This window comes from Vicugna pacos, chromosome 8, assembly GCF_048564905.1.
Source record: "Vicugna pacos chromosome 8, VicPac4, whole genome shotgun sequence".
Taxonomy (NCBI): domain Eukaryota; kingdom Metazoa; phylum Chordata; class Mammalia; order Artiodactyla; family Camelidae; genus Vicugna; species Vicugna pacos.
In genome coordinates, this window is record NC_132994.1 from 73,864,340 (window position 1) to 73,890,957 (window position 26,618).

The 26,618-nt window shown below is 37.0% G+C and overlaps 1 protein-coding gene across 3 annotated transcripts in view; it reads right to left on the bottom strand.

Annotated features, from left to right (window-relative positions):
* PRKN (parkin RBR E3 ubiquitin protein ligase) overlaps positions 1 to 26,618 on the bottom strand; it is a 1,151,747-nt gene that overhangs the window by 1,108,505 nt on the left and 16,624 nt on the right. The gene's annotated exons all lie outside the window — the stretch shown is intronic.

Sequence of the window (26,618 nt, forward strand, 5' to 3'; positions counted from 1 at the left end):
TTCCTCTGTCACACTAACTACATTCCAAGTGCTCAATAGAGATATTTGGCTGGGGGTACTGTACCAGCAGCAAAGAGAACACTGCCATCAGCCCAGAAAATTCTGTTGGAAAGAGCTGCTCTAGATAATTTGCACAACCTCACGGAGAAGGGATGATTCAAAAGGTGCAACCTCTCTGGTTAGTCTATGCTAAACCAGCAACCTCAGCCCAGGGATGGGGCCCAACCTACAGGATGGAATACACTGTAACATGACTGGCTCCTGGGTCAGTAGCAAATGAGCTATCAATCATTATTTTATATATTTGGCTAGTTTCATGGGGATGTTTTTCAATTGCCTAATAAATTCATATGAAAATCCTGTCTCTTGGAGGTTTATGAACTTAAAAAAAAAACTATAATTCATCCTAAAATGGAACAATTCCACCAAAAGGCAGCTTTCCCAAAGGATAAACAAATTCCTCTTCATAATGTAACAATGACTTGTCTTGGGGAGGCAGAAACAAAGAAAACAAAAAGAGAATTTTAGCAATGATATTTAAATTTCTTTCTTTTAAAAATTTCTGTAAAAAAGGATAAGAAAGAAGAAATTCTTCTGAAAAACTAACACTTCTTAATATCAAAATCATTTAAGTAGACAAATATTTAAGAGTGAAAAAACATACATCTTTCTTTGAGAAAATGCAGTAATATAAAGCAATAAGAATACAATTCACTTCATCATTAATGCAAGTTTTATCTACTACAATATTTTGTGTAGCTGGTATTCCACTACGTATTACACATTTCTCATTAGAATACTTATTTAATTTTCTTGATTTACCCTCATCATTGTATGAAGATGTTCCAATCAATTTAAAATTAATAGACTGTCTTCATTCTGAATATGCAGACAGTATTTTACTGACATATTGTGAACACAACAGGCTGATTATCTTTGTTGAAGTATGCCAAGATCCTCTGATTTTTCCAGCCTTTTCCACCCTTGAGATTTAAAACTCAACTCTTCAGCCAAGAAAATTGAGACAGAATAAACTATAAATATTAAGACTTAAGATGCATTTAAAAGTGTTTCAATTCCCCATAGCTTTCTACACAATTCAACAATTAGGTATTTTTTAAAGGTTACAGAATGTTCCTGAGTGGGGAATTTTATTCCCATAACAATTAGTACCAGTGGATAATCCTTAAAGAGTACAAACTTTAATCACTGGCTTAAAAGTGTGTCTATTTAGAGAGGCAGAATATTAAGAAAAACAAGTTTAGTTCTTGGAGTTAGAAGAGTTGGATCTGGCTGCCAATTCTGTTGATTCTTTACACCTGTTTCATCATGGAGACAACGGGGCTAGTAAGAAGGTAAAATCGAGGGAGTGACTATAGTGGTGGCTCAGAGCATGACACAAGGAGCAGGTTACTTATTTTAAACTCTGATCAATGTTAATAAGGTAAATCATTTCAAACAAAACCAGAACAAAATACCTATGATTTAAAACCAAACCACAGCAGGATAACCTCCCTTTAAATATAACTAGGAATATGAACAAACAAATCTGTGAAAATATAAATAATAGTATTTCTTTACCAAATGTGCCATTAAATAGAACTTCTTGAGACTTTTCAAATGTAGCTTAAAATTTAATTTAGACATAATACCCTTTATAAATAGATTTATGATATAAAATAAAGAAGATCTGCAATTTATATAAATTGTATCTGTCATACCAGTAAGTTAGCAGTTCTGACTTCCTCCCGCCCATGTTCATATCAGCCCCACCACTGACTAGTTGTGGACTTTGGGCAGCCTGCACTCTGAGCACTAACGTTCTCATCTTAAAATGGGTATGATGACACCAACTCCATGGCGCTGCTGTGATAACTAATTACAATGCCATGAAGACTGTCTCACAGAAAGTGTACACTATAAAGTTTCAGTGAGCATTTGCAGTAATCTGAGCACATGACTAGTTATGAATACTGTGTCCTCATGTGGTGGGGGAGAGAGAAAGAGCAACCTTTCTGGTGTCTCTTCTTAAAAAGGCACTAATCCCGTCATGAGGGCCCCATCCTTACAACCTCAACTAAACCTAATTACCTCCCAAAGACCCATCACGCTAGGGGGCTGGGGCTTTAACATATGAATTTTGGAGCAGTGGGACAATTCAGTCTATGGCAGTAACTTACATTGAATCAGTGCTGGAAGAGGGCCTTGACTATTTGGCAGTTCATGGAAATTGTTGGCTGACTAGAGGTAATTTGCCTTCACAAAATATGATAAAAGAAAGGAAGACTTAAAGCTGTGTGGAGAAGGACTTAAGCTATATTCCTAAGATCATCTTAAGAATCTTTTCTAGAAGAACAGTTAGTTTCCTTACACTTTTTCTGTATGGGAAAGAGATGAGATAAAGCCAGATAAATTTAAGGTAATGTTCATAAACTGTCATGCCTCTTTTTAATGTGATCATGATATTGCCAAGGTTATGTATCTTAAAATGATGGAAAAGTGATCACACTGTTGATTATGAACAATCTATGCTAAATACAAAATCAGTCTCCTGAGAAACGATAACAATTTGCTATTGAAGACATGTATGCAAATTGTCCCACCTGTGTTACTTTCCATACAGGCCAAACCTAGCAGGAATCTCTAATTATCATACCAGTGGGATGGCTTAACAAAAGTGTTGCTGGCCCACAAATGCAATTTGATTCTCAGCATGACTGCAAGAATGGTAATTTACAACCTCCAGCAACAAGGAACTAGGAATATTAAGGTCTTATTAATTTATACAATGGAGAGCACACTGCTTTTAGATTAGCCAGAACAACAGAAAAGGAACATTTTGAAGACCTCTATATTAATACTACACTTATTATTTGGTGCTAAATTTGGATTACAAAAAATTACGGTAATGATTCTAACAGTTACGAAGCATTTATACATACCTGCGATCAAGGTATTTATTGTAATTACTCTGCTCAAACCAGACAAATATTTTACTTAAATAACCAGCCTGAATTAAAAATCAAGTCATAAGGTAAATACCTAAATTACAACTGGTACTGCTGTACAAATGGGTAAATCTCATAGACATAATACTGACTCAGAGAAACCAGACAGAAAACACAATGCATCATTTCATTAATATGATGTTCAAGAACAGGCAAAACCAATCTGTGGGGACAGATGTCAGAGGGCAGTCACTTGCAGCATGATTACTGATTGGAAGAGTGTATGAAGGAGCCTTCCTCACAGAAGTATTTTATATTTTAACCTGAGAGGTGAGAACATGGGTATATACATATGGAAAAAGAGGCATTCCTTGAGCACTACACATAAGATTTGTGTATTTCACTATTTGTATGATATACCTCAAATGAAATGAAAAAACAGGCCTAGATAATTACCTAATAAAAATGAATAACAGATCAGTAGTACTAGATAACTAATAAATATATAATAATCTTTACCTTTCATAAAACAAAATTTTCAATTTTAACTTTAGTAACTAGCAAGGGTCCAATCAGAAGGTTATAAAACCCATGTCCTTGTGTAGCACAGCATCACATTTTTTACACATCAACATAGCTACAACTCCTAATCCTCCTGTCAAGAGTCCCAAATAATAATGGGCTATTGATAAAGCAATTGCTCCTTCTGTAAGGTTTATTTGCTCTTGTTACCTATCAGCTTAATACACAGCAAAAAAATACACTTGAAAAGGATCAAGTTCTACAAACAGGACTAAATGATTATGGAGTAGGCATCTTTATAACTGCGTTTTTATTTTTTTCCCCTCGTTGTTTCTCAACAAGTACAGCCGAAATTGAGCCATAAAACTTAGCCTGACAGAAAGGCATTAGGCTGCTGCACTAAGCCACGAAGACACGAGAGACAGTTATTTATGAAGAAACACTATTCACTATTATCCTTTTGAGATTCTACAAAGGGCTAAATATTGATGCATTTCCAAGTCACCTTTCCCCTACTTCTTGTATTAACATGCAGGAGTGTGTTTTAGATGCTCCTAATTTGTCAAGATCAGGTGAGCAGAACTGCTGTACAGCGCACACTGCTCTCACTCCCGCAGGGGTTCCGAAACCCTGCGGGTTATTAATAATTTATGGGTCTTTCTTAGTTCACAACAGGGGCGTCACTCAGAGGGCATCTTTCTCATCGAAAGACATTAACGGCAATGGGCCTTCAACGCACAAGTCAAACAGAAAGACTTCTAGGAATCCGTGGACATTTAAGACCTGTTAAAGAGCTCCTGTTACTAGAGCTCACCCCCCTTAGAAAAAGTTCGGCATTCTTCACTTATGTTTACACTGCCTATTAGGTTAAATCTAACCATTTTTAGAGTTTTATTCGTTGTATTAACACAGAAATTCTTTTAAAATCATTTCACTTTGTTGTGTGTTGAAATAGCCAATGCTATGGGGTATGATTATGTCTCTGTTTATTGAATTAGTTTTTTGAAAATAACCTTTGGGCAGGACTATGACATCTATCAAAACACTGAAACTTTTGGTTTCCAGCATTATTTATTCAGTAAGGAAATACATGAAGGATCCCAATGTCTTTATAACTGAGAAGAAACAAGTTTCCAGGAAAAAGAACACCATCTTTTCTGGTCCTTTTCAATATGCTTAGGCCCCCCGGGTAAAATGTAGACCATTCCATAAAATTAATCTCAAATAACAGAAGTCCCTTCTCAGAAGCCTAAAAGGGGAGAATCAGGCAAGAGCCTAAGATAGTAGAGCAAGGCAAGCCTGTGGCCTGTGATTGCATGCTCTGCTTCTTAAAAGCATCTCAAAAACAAGATAAAACCAAAACTAAATATTCTGGGGCCAAATTTGCATATGTGGGTGTGGTCACCAATTTCAGACTGATGGCATAAATCAGAACTCTTTATTCTGAGTACATGATGACTCAGAAGAGGACGTATTATTACCTCTAAATGGAAGACATTCATATTACATCGGATCAGAACATTTATTTTTCCTTCTGTATTTGAGGAAATACACTTGATATTATTGAAGATGTACTTCAACACAATTTAAGTTTCAAGTAAAATTGAGACTTTCTCAGTATCAGTAAAAAGCAACCTTGCTCTAACTAAAAATAATAATATCTACATTTTGCTGAGCACTTACTATGTGACAGGTACTACTCTAAGGATTTTGCATGTATTAATACACTTACAATGCTCATGACAACCCTATGGCATAGGTACTATTATTACCGTCATTTCACAGATGGGAACATCAAGCAGACACAGAATGGTTAAGTAATTTGCCCACAGACACAGAACTAATATTAATGAAGCTGCTACTCAAACCCAAGCCATCTGTCTTCAGAGCCCATGCTCCCAAAACGATGCTCTCTGCCTCTTAGTTAAAAGTACTACCCGTTTAATCTACATGAAAGGATCATTATGGAAAAGGAATAGCTTTCACTCATTAACAAGCCAGAACCAACTTTGGGGAGGATACTTTGCATTTATCCTACACAAAATAAATAGAAATCCACACCAAAATCACTACATCAGAGACAACCTGCTCAGCAATTAGACAGAAAATTTTCAACAACTAAGAAAGAAAAGGCTTTAAACAACATGTAAACACGTAAAGTTCCTAACAGACAACACGTCTAATTGGGAAATTTGATTCCATAACCACGTATCGCTTTCTTCCCTTACTTGAAATCAACATCTTCAAAGTTTCTGTTTCCTTTAAGATTCTAACTAAGTAGAATCAGATGTCTATCTTTACTTTTTCTTTTGCTAATGGAATGCTCCAAGACAGAGTAAGTGCAGGAATTAAGGGGTCTTTGAAAAACCCTTGGGTTTCTCTATTGGTAATTCCAAACTTCAAGTTCTACTAACTCGATGTGGTTACAGAATATAACCAACAGATCTCCCTCCTGTTGCTGAATGTTATGCCTTCATGCTGCAATAAATACTTTTGGTCATGAAGGATACGATGTCCTAAAAAATGAAGCTTCAATAGCAATATGGTAGTCATTTACCTGGGGAATCTCCTACTGACCTCTTTCAAAACAAAAGGAACTCCACCAGAATGAAAGTGAGTATATTATTAATTTCCCACATGTGACAAGTACCAGATTATAAATAAGGAAACTTTTCACAAATATATAAAAAGTTTTTTCCAGGAAGTCTTTACTGCTATAACTAAAGGCATAGAAATGTATAACTAGAACATTTCAATCAGATAATTATAAAAGTAAAAATATTTTTCTCAATGTACACACTTAAAATAAATTTAGTAAGATGTTTTAGCACCAAAGTCTTAATTACTTTTTTCAGTGAATTGAAAATACATGTCACCATCTCATAATAGACACATCTATATAGCAGGCTGCATGACAGATTAGTGCCAGCAATGTCAACTTTTTGCATAATTTCACAAGTATGTCCCAAAGAAAAAAAGGTTTCCCTCAAGATTTCAAGATAATAATCAGTATGGTTAAATCAATCTCCCATTCTGTGTTCCTCCGAACAATCATCTCATTAGATATCCCAAGGAGAAAATTTCTACGTTTAAAGAAGTTTGGATAATACTTACAGAACCAAAATGTGCTTTATCTTACTAAAGGCTCTGAGAAGCCATGCCTTTTTTTTGCTTTTTTTTTTTGCTTTTTTTTTGCTTTTTTTTAATTTTCTTACCCCCATGTTTCTCAAGCTCAGTTGACCCATAACCTTTGCTATCAAACCATTAACAATTTTGGAAAATCCTCTTTCATGAAGGCATTTGGGGGAAAGTATTCAGTGTTTCCTAGTTAATAAATTACTTCTACTTGCATTATTCTCAATTATTATACATACAAAATGAGTATTTATCAGGAAAAAAAATTCATCAAATAACTAATGGGAAATGAATCCATTTATGAGCAATGGGGAAGGAGGGCAGCCCCATCTCCCTGAAGCAGCAGCAGTCTCAGGGACCAGGACAGGGAGAAGAGAATGCAAGTACTTTGGACCACACCTAACTTAACTCTTGCTAGATCTCCCCCCTTGCTGGGCTTTTAAGCACATAAGTGGTAACATTTTCATTGAAGGCCGTCACCAAAGATAGAAGGGCTAGTCTCATTTATGCCCCTCACTCTATACCTCCTATCCTCCTTCCTAGTTTTTATGTTTCTTCATAAAAATATCAAGATATATTATATTGTCTATTTTACTCTGTGTCCACTGTAAGCTCTTTGAGGGCAGTGATTTCTCTTTGTTTCATCAACTTACATCAGTGTTTGGCACACTGTAGGCACACAGTAAACGTCTGTTGGGAGAAAGAGGGAAAAAGAGAAGGAGGGAGGGAGGGAAAAAGGGAAGGAAAAGAAAAGACAAAAGAAGGAAACAAGTATAGCCCTAATGCACCATCTTCAATCTCTTTCAACCTGTATACCTGTATAGCACTCACCTAACTCATCTCTACAGAACCAGAACAGAGATTCACTTTCCTGAAGTCTCCAGGAGCCATGCTAATGGTCCCTTAGCCAAACTGCAGGGCCTGTCCTGTAAGAGTCACAGCAGCAGTTAACTGGGACTTCCTTAACCATGTCCCCACCCGACTTGATTATGTAATACTGCATGATTATATTTCCATAAAAAATGCTTATTACTTGGCAAAACAGAAGCATCCAAGCCAAGATGGAAAAGGTAAAGGAAAACTCAAGAAAACAAGAAGACACCATGAAAAAGGTAAGAAACAGACCTGATAGAAGTATCTCCTTTAGGCATAAAATTACAAAATATTAGAGAAAGAAGAAATCACATAAATGATGGATTCACTCCTCCTTATTTTACAAAAGAGAAAACTGAGGCCCAGAGATTTATACATAGCTAACATTAATTATGGCAGAAATTTTGAGAGATTCTACCTCAAAGGCACCAATGAGTGGCAGTGAAAGTACTTTTTTTTTTAATCACTTTGAGATAATGGAGGTTACTAAACAATGATGTTTGTTACAGTTTCTTGGCCTCCTCTTCCACTGCAGTATCACTACAGCTCTTCACTCGGCCCTCCCCTAATTCTGGCTTCAAGCAGAGAGCACGGAAGGATCCAGGTGCTCAACTTAGGAAATGAGTGTCTAATTACAAAGACTGTTGTTACTGGTTTCCTGGTACCAGAAGCCCAGCTCGAGTCTACAAACTATACTGGCCCTGAGACCTTGGCTGTAACTGTAGTGTGACCCATTACCATACATGTGTGCATCCCCAGTGCTTGTCTATTTCCAGGTTTCTACCCATTATGTGGTCACTGCTGTTTGTTTCTAAGCCCTTCATACAGACAGCTGAACTGAAATTTCACTGCTCTGTGCATTAATTAGCATAGACTTGTGCTATGCTGTGTAACTCAGCAAGCCTGGAGTGTTGAATCTCTGCACATTCTGAAGAAAAGATTGACCTTTGACTGGCTCCTGGGACAGAACCTCCAAGCCCTTGGAATATCCAAGTGTCTTTGTATACCTGGAGCCTTGGGCTATACCATGTAGTTTATGTTAACAGTGTGATTTATGATGAACACCTGTTTTTCTTCACTTTTGAGCCCTGAGTTAGTTTGACCTCTGGAGTGGGTGGAGATGGAGCTACTAAGGTCAGCCATACTGATGTTCCATGCTATGACACAAACTGTAACAAAATCCCTGGAAACCAAAGCTCAGTGAGCTTGTCTGGTTGAAAATAATCCATGAATGTCATCACAATTCATTGCTGGACAGTTAAGCTCCGTCCCTACAACATCACTGGGAGAAGACACCTGCAAGTTTGCACCTGGTCTCACCTGGGCTCTGCCCTATACAGGCACACCTGGTTTTACTGCATTTTGCAGACATTGTGGCAACACTGTGTTGTCAGATGATAGCATTTTTTAGAAACAAAGTATTTTTAATTAAAATATGTACAATTTTTGGGCATAATGCTATTACACACATAACAGACTACAGTACAGTGTAACATAACTTTCACACATACTGAGAAACCAAAAATTTTGTGTGAGTAGCCTTACTGCAATATTTGCAATGTTACCGCGGGTGCTCTGGAGCTGAGCCCACAGTACCTCTGAGGTGTGCCTGCACTCCTTTTTCCTCTGCTTACTTTACCCTGTATCCTTTGCTGTAATAAACCATAACTGTGAGAATAACAGCTTTTCTGAGTTATGTGAGTACTTCCAGCAAATAACTGAACCCGAGGGTGGTCCTGGGGACCCCGGACATAAACTACTCTATTTTCCCACAAGTATCTCTAATATTCAATCAGCCTTATTGACTGGCTCTTTGGTCATGCCCACTCTCTGTTCAAACATCTAATATCCATTGAACCCCTCGAGCTTAATCAGCCTCAGACCTCAGCAGAAATAAATTCACAGAAATAATAAGCTTATTTAATTTGTCTCAGGGAAAAATAAGCACCAACTTCTGAAATGTAAACCAATTGTAGGAATCAACACACAATGAATGAATGAGACTGACCAACTGCAAAGTAGATCATTTTCAGCTTATTGCTGATGACGACCTATTTTCCAGGTAAGAGATTAATGTGCCTCATAAATTTATCCCTGTAAGATGTAGGTGTCCCACAAGCTCCTGCCTAGAGTACCATCTTGTCTTTCTTTCTGACCTATTTTGTCATATTGATCATCTTACAACATCTGCCACCAATGCTGAATCCTCAGTAGAGATGAGGTAGTGAACCACTCAAACATTCACCATGAAAGTGTAAGAATCAAAGAAGCATGCTGTCAGTCCTGCTTTGGGCAATAAAGGATAATGAGAGTTTATCTTCAGGTTTTTCTCTTAACATGGTTTTGGGCTGACAGTGAGCAGCTGCACCAAGAGCAGTCCACAACAAATGTGAGTGATGGGAACAGCACTGGACCCAATCATCACCTCTAACAGCCCCTTCCCCAAACGTATCGACTCAACATGAAAAAGGAGAATTTCCATCCATTAGACTTTCTCTCTATCACCAAAATATGAGATGCCAATAACTAGCTTTTTTGCTTTTAAGAAACTTTGGTTACAGACACACAGATCCCTCCAAATACTCAAATTTACCAATTCCAATCTCAGAACACTTGGTGCATAATAGAAGTTTAATTGCAGCCTTTTTTAAAGAGCTATTTGAGGAGGTGCATAGTGACCAACAGAATCATTCAAACAGGAGGTAAATATTAGGAATAAATCAGCTAATCCAATCTGCACATGAATTTTTATTATGACATACAAAAATTTCTGAATATACTTAAAAAAAGAAAATAGACTTACCATATGATCCAGCAATCCCACTGCTGGGCATATATCTGGAGGAAACTCTAATTCAAAAAGATACATGCACACCAATGTTCATGGCAGCACTGTTTACAATAGCCAAGACATGGAAGCCATCTAAATATCCATAAACAGAAGACTGGATAAAGAAATTGTGGTATATTTATACAATGGAATATTACTCAGCCATAAAAAAGAATAAAGTAATGCCATTTGCAGCAACATGAATGGATCTGGAGATCATCAATCTAAGTGAAGTAAATCAGAAAGAGAAAGAAAAATACCATATGATATCACTCATATGTGGAATCTAAAAAAAAAGAAGAAGAAAAGAAAAAAAGAGGGCACTAATGAACTCATTTACAAAACAGAAACAGACTCACAGACACAGTAAACAATTTTATGGTTACTGGGGGAAAGGGAGTAGGAAGGGATACATTTGGTAGTTTCAGATTTGCAAATGTTAACCACAATATGTAAAAATAAATAAATAACAAATTTCTTCTGCATAGCACAGGGAACTATATTCAATATCTTACGGTAACCTTTAATGAAAAAGAATATGTGCATATATATGTGTGACTGGGACATTATGCTGTACACCAGAAATTGACACACTGTAACTGTATGTCAATTTAAAAAAATAAAGAAAAGGAAAAAAAAGTAAATACATTTTCTTAAACGTGTGCCTATTGACCTTGTGCAGTTCCAGGGATAAATATTGGAGCAACTTGGTGTTTTTTAGACACAGAAGAAGAAATACAGAGTTCTGGTGGCCATTTCTGTCAATAGCTGCAGTCAGTAGCTTACCCATGATTGGTTCTCTCATTCTACAGTCCAGAGATAAAGGGGATAATCACGGTAACTGGCAGAACAAGAGGCCTCCAGAGTGGAATTAATATAAAGAATAAGCACACATGATGTATGTCTTTTACGGCAGCCCTTTGGAAACCTGCCCATTAGCACCAGTGCTCCTGGAAGCAAGTGAGCCGATGGGTACCTCCAAGCTTAGAGACCCACTTAAACTGATTCAGAATTAAACTGTATCACTCAAGAGAAATTACAGTCCTGGAAAAATTCATTTACCTGTGACTAACCTAAGAACAGTCAACGTAGTTGAAAATTATATATAAGTCAAATTAAGTTAAATTTTAACCTTTCATCCTTTAAGAAGTATCAGTATCTGGTAGAGAATTTTTTTAACTGGATTTGAATTAACTTTATTTAATGATACATTTTTTGGAAATTTAATAATACATTACATGTGGAGTAGTTTAAGTTTTCCACAGTAGTTCCTAAGCAGGTTTCACGTTAAATGTGAAATTTTATTCCAAAAGGAATGGTCCTTATCTGGATTTTCTTTGTCAGGTCTACATTCATTTTTATGACTAACAAATAAATTTAGCACCACAATAATTAAGTGAATAAAGCGGTAGCAGGACTTGTCAGTATGCTTTTAAGCTCTAAAGCTTTGAAGTCAAACCCCCGTAACTGTCAACATGCTCCTATCATGTCCACAACCATCATCTGCACCACAAGTCAGTGCAATCTGCAGACAGAAATGAGAAGAAATTGAACATATTTTATGGCTGTTCTGCTTGAGGGAAGAAGAATAAGGTAAATCAATACCCCTTGTCACTTCCTGAAAATACTGTATTCTCCAAGACATTTAGCCAGCATTTGCCCATTTAAGCAAGGACAAAAACATAAAAGGAAAATTTTTAACTCAGAAAATTAGCACGTCAATATTTCTGGGTCACAGAAATTGAAGTCATATCAAGCATTACTTCAAAATCTAAGTTAAATACACTCTCAAGGTTGGTTGCTCCCAGTAATGGCAACTGTCATTAGGAAAACCTAAAATTTCAGGAATGAAGAGCCATATTTAACATCCTGTTATTGCCACTAAATATTACTAAATTTATAGCCCCATTAAAAAATGCCAGGACATGACTTTCTTAGTAAAATTAGACCTGTAAAAACATTCTGTCTTTACTCATATAGAATATTTTCCCATTCATTGTTTCATCAATTCAACAGGAAATTTTTCTTAAAACTACAGTGTTCAGTATTATTTCTGACCTTTGGAAATAGGTATTTCCTGATTACCTAGCCATATCATTTGTACATTTAAAGAGAACAATGCCAAGTTGAGTCAGAGCAACTTCCAATGATCTATCATACTTTAGGAAATGAATTCTGAATCTGAGCAAAAAAAACGTAATTGGATGTGAGTTATAAAACATGTTATAACTATATAAATTAAAGAGACATCAACGAATATTTAGGAATATTAAAAAGTATTAATAGTAAAACATGGTAAAATTGGAAGTAATGGTGTTTAGAGTCAGAGAATCTACAGTCCAAATCATGCTATTAACTGCTGATTTTGAGGTAGTTGTGGCCTCCTTGAGTCTAAGATCCACTTTTTGTACAACAGGAATATGCAGAATGCATGGCTGCTCTGAAGAAAAATGAGCATCTATCTTTCTAACCACGAAGTCTGGCACCAGTTGCTCAGTAAATGTTATTTTCTCTCTTCTGCATATGGATTGATTACAGAAAACACATGCCTGTGGGAGTGAAGGCTAGAGTGAGGGCAGGAGGAAGGAAGGGAGCAGGTTCTAGGGAGGAGGGAGAGAGAGAGAGAAGGAGAAAGAAAGTAAAATAAAGACGAAATATATCCTAGTAATAATGATTGCTAAGTATCACGCAAACAAAAAAATTTGGAAAACAATTAGAGTGCTAGATCATTAAAATCTTTGGTTTTTGAGGCCAAGGAATCCATTCTAAATCCTTAGGAAGATGTGGTTCTGCCTATATGAGAAAAGGCCATGCTTATAAGAGGAAGAAGAAAAGGAGGCTCAGGCCCCATTTCCCTTGTGAGTTTACTCTTGAAACTTCTGATTTAAAGGTGGGTAGATTTCTCCTGTGCCCCTGACTGGGCTTCAGTGACAGGGAATGGAAAGGCCATTTGGAAGAGCATTCATTTGTTTGTGAGGAAATTAGACACAGAATTCCCTGAATTGTTTATTCAAATGATCTGTGACGGGAAAGACTTTAAAAAAGATGTTCAGCCAATCGCTGACATTACATTATGTAATCCATAAATATTGCAGAATGTACCTCTAAAAGGTAAGGACTCCTTTAAAGAATACGAAAATACCATTACATATCTAAAAATATTGACAATATTTAATATAAAATTAGTATTCAATTATGTTCCACTGTCTTATAATTTAAGAAAAAAAATTGTTTAACTCAGAATCCAAATGTTTGGATTGAGAGCATAGATGAAAAAGGTCAGATATGAGATGATAATTGCTAAAGTTGGGGACTGGTATATGAGTGTTCATCATGTTAATCTCCTCACTTCTGTATAACCTTCAAATTTTTGATAATAAAGATGTTTTAAATTTTCTATAACAGAAAATTAAACAAAAACAACAATACAAATGGAAAAATAGAAATAGTTGTACTTTCTATGTATGCTGTGGCAATAAAAAGTTGGGAAGCATCTATTCAAGCAATAGTTAAGGCTTCTGTTGACGTTCAATGCAAACTTATTGAGAAACTTCGAAAGCTTTTAATTAAGTTTATGGAATCAATCTTTGCATAACTAACTAGTTTCAGTAGTTATTAATACTTTGATAATACCATTTCTTGAGGAAAGGGTGTTTGTTAAAAATAAAAATCCCTGGGTCCCATTTCATCCCCTCTTATGTATTCTATTGGATAAGTGATGCTCTCACATCACAGCACAAGTAAGGAGCTCATGGTTGGGGAAGGGAAGTCAGTTTAAGACCTTTGAGCCATGAAGAAAACAGAGATTGACACATACATACTTTCCTCAGCGGCCTCACCTGTTTCCCTTGGGAATGGCACTCAAAGGAGACTCCGGGAACCTGACTGGCACATATCTTTAGACCTACATGTATGTTAAGTCAGTGTCTTGTTGATGCATAAGGGATGCTTTTCATCCTTGCTCAAACACCTCAGCAGATGTGGCAGTGGGTTTCTGAAGAGGATCAGCAAACACAAAGCATGTTAACTACGGCAAATCCTGCCGGTTGCCTAGTCTCTCCCTCTTTGTTAACAGAACCCTGATATCACTGGGGGTAACAGAGTGCCTAGATTTTAAAAGCTACATTTCACAACCATCGGTGGCCATATTACACAGTCCTTGTTACTGAGATTTCAGTGCGTGTCGCTGGTGGGCTGTGGTGGAGCCCTTTACAAGGGCATAGGCAGGCTGTTCACTGCACTCTGCCATTAGCAGTTTGCTTTTCTTGTCTTCCTGATGCTAACTCTGCTGCCTCCAACTCAAGAACCTCCACAGGAGCACAAGGACCTGGCCAACTCCTAAGGACGGTGGTTCCCAGAGCCAAAAGGCTTTACTTTTCTGGGCCCCCTGACCAGAAAGACTGAGAGCTGTCCCCTGTGCCTCATGCACCCACAGGTACCAGACTTGGCCTCAAGCTAAAAGCCAGTGACACTTGAACTCACTTCTGTAGCTCCCTATCTCCCTTCCCCCAAGTCAGATGTACCTGCCACCAGGCTTTCTGCTTCTTGTCACCCTCCAGTTCCTTCAGTCAGTTGTTTTGTATTATGTCCAGGTTTTACAGCTGTTGCTCTTGGCAGAGGGAAGGGGGAGGGAATTCCAGTAGGGTCTTAGTTGCTCATACTTGGAAGCATAATCCCTTAAATGTCATCCCTAAGCCCCAAAGAATTGCCAGTATCTAGACATTACTATAAATGGTTTCTTGATCAAAGAATGGAACTCATGAAACCAGACCCAGTGATGGAGTGCACAGAAACAATGGTACCTCAACATATTTTGAAGAGCTCTTCATTGTCCATTAAAAGATTCTGTCAACAACTTTACAAATATTATTAAGTTACCCCATGGTTTAGGATTAAGTGATGGTTGGTATTGGCTATATACAGACACTGGAATAGAAAAAAGGCTATGAATGTCTTCCATATCAATGCGTTTCAGATCATTTCAGGTACTGTAAGTTAGTAGATACATTTTGACTACCAGCTGATGAGCGAAGGGTGGGGAAGACTTTGAGGAAGTACATAATATCATCCTTGCCTTTTCAGAATCTTACTGAAGAGAAAAAAATCACAAGAAGAAAAAATTAATTGAAATCAATATACACTCAAATGCTGAAATATAGAGAAAAAAATACATGCCAAAAAATCTATCAAATTATGACAAAATATAGGCTAAAATTAGATTACTGAATCAACTCTTTCTAGATATTATGCTGAAACCCTGAACAGATAATATCTGGTAAATTGTGGAACATGATTAGTATATACAGTACACTGCAGATCATCAGTAATGTAGGACTACTGTAGTAACAGATAGTTAAGGATAAACATTTTAATGTATGATCTATTCTTGGTCCATATTTTCTTCAATTTTTCATTGAAACATCATATATTAAATAAAAGCTAACTTTAAGAATAAAAATGACTCCAATGTTTTAAGTCTGACTTACTGGGAGAATAACGAATCCATTAATAAAAGTAAGTTTTGGAAGAAATTGATTGGGAAGAAGATAAAGAGATAAATTATATTTCGAGCATGTTCAATTTGCATAAACAGCAAGACAATTTCTGCTTTGCCCATCATTTTTAGTATGGTGCAAGCAAAATAGTGGAAACCCTTGTTAACACAAAGACCAGACTATTCACATCTGAACTCAATCCGCTTTCTTGTTTGGTGCCTTCAGCAAGATTTTAAGATTCGATTTCCCTGGCTACAAAATTGGGATAACAGCATCAAACTACAGGATTTTATTTTGAGAATTAAGTGGTACAATTCAAGTAAAATACCTAGTAAATAGTAGTTATTAACTATTAATATACCCTTCATTCTTCCTTCTTCCTAGTCTCTTTTTGAAACCCAACTTTGATTCTGTATGAGTCTTGAGACTGACCCATGTTCTAACCATCCTTCAACATGATATACTTATATCAATCACACATCTTATTTTTTTTTCCATTCTTCTCAATTTTACAAGTGCTATACATTCTTCAAGGTCCAATTCAAGGCACATCTTTTTGATGAGTAAACAATCACTCCAATCTATACTGATTTTTCCTTTTCTAAATGTCTCATGACATTATGTTGCTATGAATTATTTTATGTATTTATAGCTTGTCTCTCCAACTAAACACAAGCTTCTAAACAGCAGAATCTGTGTCTAGTTTGTAACACTGGGCTCTGGCTTCCTTCAAAGATCAATAAAAAAAGAAACTTGTTGAACAAAGAAACCAGTGATGTTAATCACTAAAATCTGAGGACTAGTATCAATTCAGATATACCAATGACTTACATCATTTTTTCTTTACTGTCAATTGGTGAGAAAATCAAAAGTCAGTATGATTATAATTGAAATGAACAGGAAAAATAGCTATTGGTTTGCTTAAAAGTACTGCTTAAATGAGATACTATAATAAGGGACTTTTTTGCAAATGACCCTATACAATAATATTTAAGAAGAATCAAGAATGCAAATGGACCTTTTATCATATTTTTGATAGAATCACAAGAGGTTTAAGTAACTTAAAAATAATTTTATAGTTTGAGATGCATTCTTTAAAAAACTTTGGCTCAGTGGGTCAGCACTAGAATGAAACCTACTACAGCAGGAAATTACATAAACTATAAATCATTTTAAACATGATGAAAAACAATCCATTTATGCAGAAGTCCAGCACACCTGTGTGCCAGTCAGTTTACCGAGCGCTTGAAACAATGTAATAAGGCAGCCTGGAAAGTCAAGGATCAACAAGTAAGAGTCTGATTTTTCTTTAGGTCATTACACAATCAGACTCAACATTTAATACTTCAGTTATGACCTCATCACTGATCTTTGGGGTTAGCAAAACTGTAGCTTTAAAATCTTTTTCTTTGTTTATACACACACACACATACACACACTCCATAAAATAAAATCAACAGAAGCATATGACTGCATGTGGGGAAGTAGTCTCATAAACAAACTATTTCAATGTATCTTTTATTAAACAAGGTGCTTAAAAATAAAACCATATTATAATGTCTTTGTAAAACTAAGTATCTCCTGTAAATTGATGTGCCTTTAAAATAAAAGCTGAAAATTATCTTGACAATTGTTCTATAAGGTCCAAAAAAATTAAAAATAAGTTAAAAGAACTGAAATTTTATGCAATAACATTTATGTAAAGTCTGCAGATTAATGAATGTCACTTATTATATACTTGGCAGAATATTGAACTCAGTGTTTCTAAATATCTACCATGATATATTGATCCCTGGTTTATTTTAAATTGTTCCTTTGAAAGAAACTTTAAGTAGTTAAACAACAAAAGTCCTCTATTTTGAAAAAAATTCATATTCTAGTTCCTCCATAGATGGTCATTGCCAAGAAGTTTAAACAACTCTAATTCTCAGTTAATAATATGCTGAGAGCAGACACACACAAAAGCTTCATTTAGATAAAACGACAAAGAAAACTACCATTTCCTGATTTTCTCCTTCAGCCCTCCCCTCCTACCACCTTGATTCTGCAAATGGCAGAATAAATTAAAGCTTCTTTCTTCTACATCAACTCCTTTGTCCTCTCAAGGTTGCCTAATCATATTCATCTCTTATAATGAAGTAAGAAACATTTCAAAAGCTGTATTCACATTAAATCAACTTTCTGATTCCTGCATTGCAGGAATAAAGCAATGCAATCACATCATAAATTGGTTTACAGCAGGCTGTCTACCTTATCCTAGTTCTCAGGATTGATGAAATGAATAGTTTTAAAATAGCATTTTTTGAAACGACATGAGAATTAATAGCGCATAATTATCTCAGTGTTGACAAGTGAGAGATGTTTAACTCCTTAAATGAGCTTTCCTAATGAATCAGTGTCAGAGGAAAGCTTCATTGCCTGTACCTTGTTGATGGATATCTAAGGGGATTGATTTAACCATAAAAGCATACTAAAAGTAAATTTTTAAAATCATCTGGGTAAAAATTAAATGACCCAAATTTCACTTAATATTTGAAATAGTTACCTAAGATTTTACTGCGGATTTCAGTAGTATTCTAGATGCTGGATTATTAGAAAGACCTTATTTTACATTTTATTTGTCTACTAAGAAATATTCAATCTTTCCAAAGAGTTTCAGCAAAACAGAATTTAGTATTAAACTCCATGTTATCTAAAAGAAAAAAGTAAAACCTAAGCCACTGTATTTGAAAAGCAGTAAAGAGAGTATGTATCTGACACATATATTTGAGAATTCTAATGAAAGACAACCACAACATAATGAAATAAATCTTCATGCTTCTTGAAATAAATTTTTAGTACATGCAAAAATTTATTAAAATGTTATTTTTACCACATTGAACTTTACCATTTTATATTCATCCTTTACCTCCAATTCATGTTAATTAACTCATAGCTATACTGTTCAAGTCTGTGTTTGAAATCCTATGGGTAAGGCCAAAACTGATTTATATTTCTAAATACCTGGAAAAGGGAAAAATGAACACATTCCCAGCAACAGGGCTATGCAGATGAAAGATTAAACATAATACAGACCAGCTCTTCCGTATCTTTCACATATACCAACTGTCTAGCTTGAGTGTGCATCAGGCACTGGGCTAAGAACTTAATATTCAATCCTGGAGCCCTCCATAGCGCTAGGCAACACTATCCCCACTTTACAGGTGAAAAGTGCTTACAGGGGTCCCTGTCCCACAGGTACTCCCACCTGATGGTAGTGAGTGGAGCCCAATTGTGAACTAAGATGATTGGAATGCAGAATCCACACACACTGTTTGGCAAAACCTTTCTACCTAGATTATCTTTGCAGGGTTGTCATTACTTTATCTGTCAGTATAATGTGGAGGTGTTAGCTTCTATTCAGTTGTTCCTTCATTGATTCAATACATTTGAGAGTCAGTCAAGTACACATACTTACTCTCCCAGACGCTGGGACTGCAGTGGCCACAACACAAATGTGGCTCTTCTGCCCAGAGGCCACAGGCAGCAGTGCTGGGAGGAAGAGAGGTTTGCTTTGTAACTAAACCCCTTGCTTAAGAGACCAGCAGGACCTGGGGATGGGTAAATCTGGGACATAGAAATCCTCTTTAGTTAGCATCAGAGAGGACTGAAGAGCTTCGTAAAACCAGGGATTCTGAGAGAAAAACAGTAAGAGGAAAGTGTGAAGAAATGGCAGCCCAGGCTCTGAGAACTAACACAACTGCTTGATTTGGTGGTGCCCTCCATCTGGGCAAGAGGGGCCCAACACCACCAGGCACCACTGGACCACAGGAGGTTGTAACCAGAATGTCTATCCTGGGAGACAAACTATCTTAGCATCGTTTGGGGAACGCTATATCTGCATTCCTTCCTGTAACAGAGAAAAACAAATCTGATTCTGTATTAGATCTGTTCCTTTAGCTCTAACCCTGTGCTTTGTTTCCCGTGCTTAGTTATACTGGTTCTGCACCTTTTGTAAAAGAATGTAAAAACTCTGCCATCTCTTCCCCTTAACTTCCTAGAAGACTGGGCATCAGGAATGAAACTAGAGCACTAGCAGCCAAATTCTCGGCTTCAGTCTTCTGTCTTAGGTTTCCAATAAAAGAATGAGATACATGAATGCCTCAGCCATTCTAGACCCTATGTCAAAGCTCACTGGAATATTTTGCTAAATGGACACCTTAAAATGCTTTTAGGAGTAATGCAATTTGAGTTCCAAACATGCAGCTTAAGCATGACTCCTTTGAAGCATAATCAGCTAAGAAATTTTAGTCATTGTTATAATATTGTATAAATATTTGTGAATATATGGAAGGATGTTCTGAAGAGAAAAAAGCAAGGTTTGATGTCCTTATCTGCAAGTTAAGGGTCATGAGAACTATATTAACTTAGTTTTTGTTTATGAATGGGCCTGGTAGGATCTAGCACCAACAGATGCTCAAAGATGACCATATTTGACTCCTAAAACAAAAGGACTTTATGTTTTATTTATATTATAAAAGCCTAAGAAATACAGTACTCTTGTTAACCACTTTTAAGCTATATCAAATAATTTTGTTGCATTTATCAAGTATGTAGAGATTTATATTGGCAAATAAAAACTTACTGAGAACTTGAGTTCCAAAGATAAGGACGTCCTTTACATAAAACTTCTTAATGTTCCCTTTTTTTATTTTTTTGTTTGCTATCTTTAGCAACAAAAATTAAAAATGTAGTGTTAAAATAAAAACACTTTTATAACAAGTTCTAGAAATTATCTCTTCTAGCTTTTTTGATGTCTGTGATGGAAACCCTTGACACCCAGCCATCTACCAGCTTGTGATGGAAACCCTCCACACCCAGCCATATACCAGCTTGATGTCAGAGAAGCACTAACATGTAGTTTGCATGCAGTCTGGGGAGCAGCTGGGTGCAAAAGGAGCAGGATTAAGGGTCAGGACCTTTCTTAGGCTGCCCCTTTCCCTGCCCAGCCTTCAAGTGATACCCTTGAAGATCTCTTTGCTTCCTCAAAGGTACACGGTTTTAGAAACTATATGGTAACATCATTTGCACTTGTAATTTTGTAGATGTAAACTTAAAACTGCATGGCCAGTCCAAATATTCTGGGCTTAAAATTCCACGGTCTTCATCAGATGTTCCCCCCAATCAAGTGGAACCTGGTAGTACTTCTTGGAGAAGACATGTTCCCAGTTATAAAATCCAGATATCCCTCTCTCTGAACTGACATTTAACAAGCAGTATCCGGCCTCTAGGAGGCAAGGAACTGGCTTTTTTGAACTCTCCCCTCGAAATAAGATTTGGAGGACAGCTGTCAGTCAGGGAAAGACATAACCAAACATTGTATGATGAACTCTTGAAATCTTGTTCCAAAAGAAAATTAGAATTGAAATAATATTTAACCACTTTTGAAGTTTACAAGATTCTTACCTGCTCTGAAACATGGAAGGAATCAAATTATTTTCGTGGCCAGGGAAATTCAGGTTGCATTTTTTAAGGCCCTACTCTGTAACCTTCAGTCAGCCCTATAGGAGCGTCATTACCAGGGCCAGAGGGATGGTCCCTGCGGCTTCTTAGAAGTAAATGCAGAGCTAAATTAAGGTACTCAGAGGTAAACTCACAGGTTGTGCAGAGCTTAGCTGTTTGACTCCCGTGGATTCTAGAGCAGAACACTAAACAACTCTATTTATTCAGAGAGCAGGTACAGAACGGAGCTGCAGAAACACAGGTTTCCCAATCATCTCCTCCAGCTCCTAGTAATCAGTGGGAGTCACACAGCCAACAACCTCATGTGATGGTCTTAAAATGCAAGTTTTAATGATGCTTCATTGTAGTGTCCTTGTACTAAAATGTGTTTACTATATAGTTTCCATTTTACCTGTGTGTTAAAAAGAGAGAGAGAGCAAGAGAGTGAGACCACAGCAGAAAAGCTGTTATTGTGAGAAAAAAGGGCATAAAATTCAAGCAATGAATTAAGAGGCAAATGAAGGAACTCTTTTCCTTTATTAGAAATAGAAGAAACAGATTGTGTTCATCTCCCTAGGGCCAACAGCCGCACTGCATGGAATTCAGCCAGCTTCAGTCACAAAGCTCACTTAGGAGTTTTGCTCTGTGAAAAGAGGAAGCCAGATGGGCTATTTACTTTCAACAAGATAATTCTGGAGGAAATTGTTATAAGTCAAAGAAACTTTTCAGCTTCATCTGCTATTTTAGCCTCTACACTGAATCAGGAGGCAGGCAGGGAGGGTTCTGTTAGGAAAGAAATAAGAGACCTGGAAAGGGAGTTGGGGAAATAAAAGAGAGCACTGTGCAAACTTGGGCAGCAATGTTGTCCAAGGACAGAAGCTGCAAGGCCACACAACCTGGGCTCACATTCTCACTCTACCAGCCACTCACTGTAACCCTGGACAAGCCGTCTGACCCCTTAGAGCTTCAGTTTCCCCCTGAGTAACATGGGGACCATATGTGTCACAGAGGTCGTGAAGATTAAGTAGCATGATGCAGGTTCAGTACTCAAAGTATAACGCACAACATGAGCTCGCTATAAACTCTGGGCACTATTTTCATCCATGTCATTTTCTCTTTTATTTACAAAATGTAAAAAGAAATATATTATACACACACATACACATATATATATACATACATACACACATATATATGTGACTAAATTCTTAAGAACATAGTAAGAGCTAAATGTTGTATTAATCTACTGATCATACTTGGTGAAATTTATATGTGTGAAAACAATTTCTCTTTTGTTTAGCTATCACAGGGAAAGAGTAAAATAATTCGGATAATTTTATCCTTGGATCAAGAATTTTAAAGAGATTTTTCTACATAAAATTACTTCTTTAAGAAAAATAGTTGTGAAATTAATATAGAAAAGCTCTTTAAATTATGTTAGAATTCTCATAAATATAAAAGATGCTTCTTAACTAGGAAAGCAAAGTTTTCCCCATCAAGCTGTAAATAATGGCTATTGGGATGGAAAAGGCACCAGCAGCCACACTTTTAGGATATACAACATATAAATATTATTTATTTAGCAAAAACTAAAAGTATTCAAGTTAAGTTATGGGATCATTAGGCAACCAAGTTAACCTACTTTTCTTTTTTTACACTTGTAATATTGTTCCATGAAAACTGATGCTTCTAAGAGAATAAAAGATACTTTCTGAACAAAGCAATGCATAATTATGTTCAGTCTACTGTTTTCACCATGGCAGAAGAAAGGAACACATTTTTAGAAAGATTACTCAACATGAAGAACTAAAATAAAAATATTTTAGTTTTGCTTGGTTATCTTTGGATTGATTTTGAGAAAATCACAAGTATTCAATTTCACTGCCACATTAAAGAAACAGCATCACTATTTTTTGGTACTATATTCTCTTTCTGAAGGGAAAAATATCCCAAAGAAATGATCAATTTAATTGTCAATATTTATAGGTTCAGATAAGACAAACACAAAAGCAACCTGCATATTTTAAAACTAGAAAATCTAAAAAGAACTGTTACTATACTTAATTTTTTACATCCCTAGTGACTCAATCTAGCTGTGCCCCAAGGAAACTGAATAAGTGTTTATGGTATGAATTATTTAAAAACAATATGAGGAAAAATATATATATGACATTTAACAGATGTTATGCCCCATTTAAGACCAGCAAACAATCTGAGAAGAGTCTAAAAGGGAAGATAAAGGAATGGAAATCATATCTTTAATTATTTATAAAGTTAATATAAAATAAAATTTCCCTAAGTACTAGAGAGGAGCAAATAAGACAATTTTACATTTTCTATTAGTTAGCCATTTGACATGGAGGGCTGATTCCCTTAGAAACAACCACACAGGGCTTTTGTGATATTGATTCTAAACAGTGATGAAATATTAAAAGATAAAATTGTCATATTTCTCTTCTACACCCAGAATGTGCCCCCACTTTGAAAATATCTATCATTTCACTAACCCAAAGGCCAAAAATCTTACAGCCTTTGCTATTTAGTGTCAACCTCTGGCCTAACCCCATTCTAGGCAGCTTTGGAAATAATACGGCCTGCCTGCTCTGATACAGGGTCAAGGGGAAGTTCAAAAGGGATGTGCCTTGTTAGAAAAGCAGCCATCTTTAGGCCTCTTGAACCCTGTATATCTTCCAAGGTATGCCAAGACTGCAAGGGTCTGACTGCTTTTTTACCTGAGCCATTTCTCAGGGCTGCTTTGAAGATAAGAGGTAAGGTAACCTGGACAAAGAGCAAGGTTGATTACTGCTTATTATAAAAGCAGTGAACTCCTCAAGCTCAGGGTTCCTAAGCTGCAATGCAAACTCACTATGTACATAGTATTCATCTGGATCACAGGATTTGGGAGTAGAGCAACTAATATCAATGTGCTGATACTCACGCTGCTGTTTGTGGCACAGATTAAAAATGTCCTTTGTCTCTGTCTCCTGTCCCTGCCAGCAATCATGAACTAGTAACTGGCTAAATTCTTAGTTGATCAGTAGGGTAAAATCAAATCTCAGATCTGATAGTTTGGGCAAAAGGAGGGATACTGACAGCAACATGGCTTTCTGAAAGAAGGAAAAATAGCCAAAGGTTGCATCTGGGGACATGAACTTCCCAGGATCTATGAGTGAATGCACATACCCTAGTGAAGAGGGGTACAAAGAAGGGTACCCACTGTCCCCCTGAGAGAAGAGAGGCAGGACTGGAATAATCTACACCAACAGTTCCTTGGTTGTTGCTCATTCACTCTCCTCCATGCAGGGGAGAAAGGGATGTTGTAATGGCAATGGGGCAGCAAGGCCTTCAACCCAGGAGAAAAGCAATGTGTTCGTGGGTGCTGAGTCATGGAGTCCTCAAAGCTCCCAGTAGTGTCTATAATGATAACTTTATATTCAAGAGTGAAGCTGTTCGGGCCCTAGCATCATCTCAAGTTTACATGAAAAAATGGCATCTACTCCTGTGGGGGAAACTACATTCACCACTCTACCACCTGAAACAAAGCTGCTGATTCAACAAAGCTCTCACAGTTTCCTTTCAACGATTGGGCCTAGGCCACTGATGGTTTGGCTAAGTTAAAAGCTGATGGTTCCTTTGAACAGCAGCAGCCATCCAACCCCAATGACAGTTCTGGAAGACCAACTGTGGTAAGGACCAGTCAGTACAATGGTCTGAATTGAAAGCTGTCACTCTTGTCTTAGACAATGGTCCTAAGGGGCCAGGCATTTTCTATTTTTACAGACTCGCAGATTACTGCCAATGGCATAGCTGTCCATCTGGTCTGCCATTTGAAAGACTATAGTCTGGCAGACTAATGACCCCTTCTGTAGGGCCACAAACTGTGAAAATAAATTGTGACTGCTAATCAGTCTGGGTCACTGAGATAGATGCCCAGGGTAGAGGCCCATTCTCTGATGAGACTAACTGGAGTCAGGCTGTTGTTCAAGCCTGTGCTGACTAGATCACTGTCAACACTACTGGGATCCTTCATTGTACCAGACATAGCAGCATACCTACCATCATGGATAGAACACAAAGTTAAGGTGTTTCTGAGACAGAGCCTACCACTTCATATCAGACTTGTGACTCCTGCCAAAAGTTGGCCCATTTGTCTTGTAGTGAAGGAGGCCATTTTTGCGCTGTCCATTCCTAGAAAACTGACTATATCAAATCTTTGACTCCCAGTTTGGGATAACCCTAATGCCTTACCCCTGTCAACATGTTTGCAGGCTACTGTCCAATTAGTTGACTTTGGTTTCAGCATTGTGGCTCTTGAAACTAAGCAGTGTCATGTTTTAAACTTTCCATTTTGTCTTTAGTTTGATAATGGTGTGTCTTTTCCCATAAAGACCAACCAACAATGCACCAATAGTTAAAGTGAACAATGGACAATGGGTGACCTTTACTATCCTCAAGTTGCTGGCATTATTGAGAAGTAAAATAAACTTTAAAAAATCAGCTCAAAAAATTTTCTGACTCTACCTCTCTCACTGCCTCTTGGTCTATACACTTTAGAAAGGTTTGGTCATTAGATGTAGCCACTACCAGAAAGAGTTACACAGACCTATTTTGAAAATTTGAGATTTATCTCTGGGCATGATATATTTTTCTGTCCCCTGATAGGAACCCAAGGCCAGCATAACTGATAAACCCTCCAGGTGGAAGCCCAATCAAAAAGAGTCCTAGAAGATTCAAACATAATTTTGGTTCAGCCATTGGATATTTGTGTTGGACAGAAATGGTCCTAGGTCATGAAGATAATGACCATTTGGGTCACTGAGTTGAGTATACTGCTCAACAAGTTCCTCCACAGTGGCTAAAGTGGTAAACATAATGATTCTCTGTAAATTTTGTAAAAATGACCTTATTCCACTTGCACCAGACCCTTTCAGACAAAACATATCAGTACAAATAGGGGAATAACTGGAGAAAAGGTAAAGTTACAGCTACCAGAAAGGGACATACCAATTTCATAGCTGTGGAGGGAAAGCAACAAATCTGGCAAATGGGAGGGGTCATCTCAAACACCAGAAAATAAGAGAGGATGTGATTAATGCTCTCTTGTCTCTTTATATCCAGTGTCTCATCCTGGCAAAATAGTCATATGATCCAAGTGAGCCAAGCAGCAGTGGTGGCTGGTACTCTGACTCATTTACCTGTTTCTGAGCTTGTCATCCCCAACCATGGGCTATAAAAACAGAAAAAGCCATAGGACATGGTTGATCCTGAACTATTCTTCTGTGCCTAATGCCATCAACAGCAGCTCCAAAACATGGGCCTCCCCCTCACACCTGT